Source organism: Ranitomeya variabilis, chromosome 1 (genome assembly GCF_051348905.1).
Source record: "Ranitomeya variabilis isolate aRanVar5 chromosome 1, aRanVar5.hap1, whole genome shotgun sequence".
Classification (NCBI taxonomy): domain Eukaryota; kingdom Metazoa; phylum Chordata; class Amphibia; order Anura; family Dendrobatidae; genus Ranitomeya; species Ranitomeya variabilis.
This window is the reverse complement of record NC_135232.1, coordinates 249,968,598-249,974,597: the sequence shown is the minus strand read 5'-3', so window position 1 is coordinate 249,974,597 and position 6,000 is coordinate 249,968,598.

The following is a 6,000-nucleotide window of genomic DNA, read 5'->3' as shown; positions in this document are numbered from 1 at the left end:
CTGGCCAGAATTGGCAGAATATGCATTGCAGGAGCTTGCTTGCCCGGCAGCAAGTGTCCTATCAGAAAGAGTATTCAGTGCTGCAGGTTCAATATTAACCGAAAAAAGGACTCGTCTGGCTACCCAAAATGTTGATGATCTAACATTCATTAAAATGAACCACAACTGGATTTCGAAATCTTTTGCCCCACCTTGCCCGGCCGACACCTAGCTTTCCTATGAAAAGCTCTTGCCTGTGGACTACTGTGAATTACTTTTCTAATGTCTAATTTGCTGCAGCTTATTGTCCAGCATACGACATGTTTACACCTCCCTAAATGGCCAAAGTCCCCACACGGGGCCGTGGTATCGCGACTTGGCGCAAGCACCCGTGAGACTGCTGTTTGTCTGAAGAGGTGGGTGTGCTCGCTTTTGGTCGGCGGCATTGCTACTGGGTCCCTCATAGTACAATAAAGTGTCTCTGGCGGTGGTGGTGCGCACCCAACGTCAGACACACTATTGTAACATGAGGGGCCCTGGGCCTGTACCGCCGGCCACAAGAGAGTTCACCCACCCCCAGGTCAAACATTGCTCTACCACTTCCACAGTTATCTCTCACACTTCCACCAATGTTTAGTCTATGCGCTGACATCCTTCCATACCTGCCACTGACAATACCATTGTGTTGACATGTATGATGGTACTTAACATAGTCAGGGGCAGTGTCCTCTATTTACCACAGTAAATACTTTGCGCTAAATTAGTAGGTCTGAAACAATGCAGAGGATCCCACCCCTGAACCTAATGATTGCACCCTTTAGTGTTTTTGTTTTGTTTTAATGCGAGACATTCACATTTATTTGTTGTTTTGGACTACTAACTGGCAGACACTCATTACAATCGGCCTCCACTCACCTGACCACTGCTGCCCGTGTACCCCTGGAACCAATTATAAAGTGCCTACAGCCAGCCCATTTTAGTATGTTAGGCCTTGGAAGCCTGTCTGCGGTCCCTCCTTCCACTAGGCATCCACTGACCTGACCACTGCTGCCCGTGTACCCCTGGAACCAATTATAAAGTGCCTACAGCCAGCCCATTTTAGTATGTTAGGCCTTGGAAGCCTGTCTGCGGTCCCTCCTTCCACTAGGCCTCCACTGACCTGACCACTGCTGCCCGTGTACCCCTGGAACCAATTATAAAGTGCCTACAGCCAGCTCATTTTAGTATGTTAGGCCTTGGAAGCCTGTCTGCGGTCCCTCCTTCCACTAGGCCTCCACTCACCTGACCACTGCTGCCCGTGTACCCCTGGAACCAATTATAAAGTGCCTACAGCCAGCCCATTTTAGTATGTTAGGCCTTGGAAGCCTGTTTGCGGTCCCTCCTTCCACTAGGCCTCCACTGACCTGACCACTGCTGCCCGTGTACCCCTGGAACCAATTATAAAGTGCCTACAGCCAGCCCATTTTAGTATGTTAGGCCTTCGAAGCCTGTCTGCGGTCCCTTCTTCCACTAGGCCTCCACTGACCTGACCACTGCTGCCCGTGTACCCCTGGAACCAATTATAAAGTGCCTACAGCCAGCCTATTTTAGTATGTTAGGCCTTGGAAGCCTGTCTGCGGTCCCTCCTTCCACTAGGCCTCCACTCACCTGACCACTGCTGCCCGTGTACCCTTGGAACCAATTATAAAGTGCCTACAGCCAGCCCATTTTAGTATGTTAGGCCTTGGAAGCCTGTCTGCGGTCCCTCCTTCCACTAGGCCTCCACTGACCTGACCACTGCTGCCCGTGTACCCCTGGAACCAATTATAAAGTGCCTACAGCCAGCCCATTTTAGTATGTTAGGCCTTGGAAGCCTGTCTGCGGTCCCTCCTTCCACTAGGCCTCCACTCACCTGACCACTGCTGCCCGTGTACCCCTGGAACCAATTATAAAGTGCCTACAGCCAGCCCATTTTAGTATGTTAGGCCTTGGAAGCCTGTCTGCGGTCCCTCCTTCCGCTAGGCCTCCACTGACCTGACCACTGCTGCCCGTGTACCCCTGGAACCAATTATAAAGTGCCTACAGCCAGCCCATTTTAGTATGTTAGGCCTTGGAAGCCTGTCTGCGGTCCCTCCTTCCACTAGGCCTCCACTGACCTGACCACTGCTACCCGTGTACCCCTGGAACCAATTATAAAGTGCCTACAGCCAGCCCATTTTAGTATGTTAGGCCTTCGAAGCCTGTCTGCGGTCCCTCCTTCCACTAGGCCTCCACTCACCTGACCACTGCTGCCCGTGTACCCCTGGAACCAATTATAAAGTGCCTACAGCCAGCCCATTTTAGTATCTTAGGCCTTGGAAGCCTGTCTGCGGTCCCTCCTTCCACTAGGCCTCCACTGACCTGACCACTGCTGCCCGTGTACCCCTGGAACCAATTATAAAGTGCCTACAGCCAGCCCATTTTAGTATGTTAGGCCTTGGAAGCCTGTCTGCGGTCCCTCCTTCCACTAGGCCTCCACTGACCTGACCACTGCTGCCCGTGTACCCCTGGAACCAATTTTACAGTGCATAGAGCCTATTTTTTTATTTTATTTAATATTAATAAAGCCATGATGGACTACGCTGTACCACGCTATGAGCTACCCAGTTGACAATTCTTTTGCGAGAAAAGCCATCCCACCCCTCCACCAGCATGTTAAAGACCACATTGTCCTTTCATTCTGTCAATCTGTGAGTCCAAAGGTACACCTGACAACAGACACATGGAGCGGTAGGCATGGCCACGGAAGGTTACGTGTCCTTTGTGGCGCAATGGGTTAATGTATTGGATGCATGGTCCACACAGGGGACAGCCTGGTAAGTCTGTCTGCAGTCCCTAATTCAAGTTGTCCTCAAATGAATAAATCTGAGCTTCCACCTTCTGGCTCTCATTAAGTGCTGTTTTTTAAAAGATTGGTGGTTATGGGCCTACTAACGGTGTTTGCCCCTGCCTGGTGTTGTCCTCAACTGAATAAAGCTGAGCTTCTACCTTCTGGCTCTCATTAAGTGCTGTTTTTTAAAAGATTGGTGGTTACGGCCTACTAACGGTGTCTGCCCCTGCCTGGTGTTTGTCCTCAACTGAATAAAGCTGAGCTTCTACCTTCTGGCTCTCATTAAGTGCTGTTTTTTAAAAGATTGGTGGTTCCGGCCTACTAACGGTGTCTGCCCCTGCCTGGTGTTGTCCTCAACTGAATAAAGCTGAGCTTCTACCTTCTGGCTCTCATTAAGTGCTGTTTTTTAAAAGATTGGTGGTTCCGGCCTACTAACGGTGTCTGCCCCTGCCTGGTGTTGTCCTCAACTGAATAAAGCTGAGCTTCTACCTTCTGGCTCTCTTTAAGTGCTGTTTTTTAAAAGATTGGTGGTTCCGGCCTACTAACGGTGTCTGCCCCTGCCTGGTGTTTGTCCTCAACTGAATACAGCTGTGCTTCAACCTTCTGGCTCTCATTAAGTGCTGTGTTTTTAAAAATTGGTGGTTAGGGCCTACTAACGGTGTCTGCCCCTCCCTGGTGTTGCCCTCAACTGAATACAGCTGAGCTTCTACCTTCTGGCTTTCGGCCTATAGTATCAGATATTAAACTGCATTTGGCCTACTAGTGTGGTTGGGCCCTTAAAACAGTGTCTGCTGCTCTTGGGTTTGCTACTCCACTGAACAAAGCAGTGCCGCCTGTTTAGTCCTGTTACCAATTTTGAACGGCATTTAGCCTACTTTATTCTTTGGCCCTATATCTGTTTCCTCCTCATCCTGCCCATTGCCCAGCCACTGCTAGATGAGTCTGCTGGTACATTGACCCAGACCACTACATTCCCCTTGCACTCTACACAGCCAGAATCTGACCCTGCTGAAAGTAAGGTTCACCTTCCCGCATGTTATACCACCTTACACAGGGACAAAGAGGAAGGTGCAGATGAAAGTGCAGGTTCCTTCATCAGGTGGGGGGGGGCATACTCGTTGGCGACGTCACTGGCACAGGGCCCCTCAGAGTACACAAAAGTGTCACTGCTGGTGGGAGGCGCCCCCGCCGTGCAAACACACCGCTGTACTTTGAGGGGCCCTGTGCCAGTGCCAATGCCAACGAGTGGGCCCCCCTGCTTGCTTAGGATCACAGCACTTGCAAACTTGACATACTTACCTCTCACTGCTCCACCGCCGTGATGTAGTCCACGTTTCCTGTGCCCACTAAAACCTTGAACCAGCCCTACCCCCCACAACTTTTGCCAAATGACCCCCAATTTCCAATGCCCAACTATTATTATAAAGTTAATTAAGATTGACAAGCTTCAGAAACAAGAATGGATGTTTTTGGCATTAAAATGGGCACTGTAGGTGTTTTCCTGGCCTCCACTCACTGCCGACTATGCTTCCCCATTGACTTGCATTGGGTTTCGTGTTTCGGTCGATCCCCGACTTTCAGCGATAATCGGCCGACTGCACTCGACTCGACTCTGGACAAAGTCGGGTTTCCCAAAACCCGACTCGACCTCAAAAAAATGAAAGTCGCTCAACCCTAATAATAACTTCTTCTTTTTTTTTTTCAAAGTTGTTACTTTACAGTCACTGCACATATTGTTTTAGATTAGAACATACGACTAGAGTTGAGCGAAACGGGTCGTTCATTTTCAAAAGTCGCCGACTTTTGGCAAAGTCGGGTTTCATGAAACCCGATCCGACCCCTGTGCGGGGTCGGCCATGCGGTACGCGACTTTCGCGCCAAAGTCGCGTTTCAATGACGCGAAAAGCGCCATTTCTCAGCCAATGAAGGTGAACGCAGACTGTGGGCAGCGTGATGACATAGGTCCTGGTCCCCACCATCTTAGAGAAGGGCATTGCAGTGATTGGCTTGCTTTCTGCAGCGTCACAGGGGCTAAAAAGGGGCGTTCCCGCCGACCGCCATCTTACTGCTGCTGATCTGAGTGTAGGGAGAGGTTGCTGCCGCTTCTTCAGAAGCAGGGATAGTGATAGGCAGGGTACATAAAGCTGCAAACTGCTTGTGATGTAGCGATTTCCACTGTCCAACACCACCTTTTGTTTGCAGGGACAGTGGAAGCTACATTTTTTTTTCCTCAGCGCTGTCGCTCATTGGGCTGCCCTAGAAGGCTCCCTGACCCTGATAGCTGCGTTGCTGTGCCTGTGTGTGTACGATGCTGTGCAAACCAACTGCTTTTTTCAAAGCACAAATCCTCTTGTTCCTTCCTTTCTGCACAGCTATCTTTTTTGTTTGTCCACACTTTTTATTTAATTTGAGCATCAGTCCACTCCTTATTGCTGCCTGCCATACCTGGCTGAGATTACTGCAGGGAGATAGTAATTGTAGGACAGTCCCTGTTTTTTTTTTTTTTTTGTGGGAGATTAAGATTGGCATTTCTGCTAGAGTGCCATCCCTGTGTGTGCCATCTCTCACTCAGTGGGCCATAGAAAGCCTATTAATTTTTTTCCTTGATTTGGGTACTAAAATCTACCTGAAAAAAAAATCACTACATCAATCAGTGGGAGAAAAATATTGGCCTCAGGGCTTGTGTGCCACTCCTGACTCCTGTGTGTGCCATCTCTCACTCAGTGGGCCATAGAAAGCCTAATAATTTTTTTGCTTGATTTGGGTTCTAAAATCTACCTGAAAAAAAATCACTACATCAATCAGTGTGAGAAAAATATTGGCCTCAGGGCTTGTGTGCCACTCCTGACTCCTGTGTGTGCCATCTCTCACTCAGTGGGCCATAGAAAGCCTTTTTTTTTATTATTTGGTTTCTAAAGTCTCCCTGAAAAAAAAAAAAAATTCAAACAGTGGGAGATTAATATTGCCCTTTCTGCTTGTGTGCCAGTCTTGACTCCTGGGTGTGCCATCTCTCTCTCTCAAATTGTGGGCCATAGAAAGCCTATTAATTTTTTTGCTTGATTTGGGTTCTAAAATCTACTTGAAAAAAAATCACTACATCAATCAGTGGGAGAAAAATATTGGCCTCAGGGCTTGTGTGCCACTCCTGACTCCTGTGTGTGCCATCTCTCACT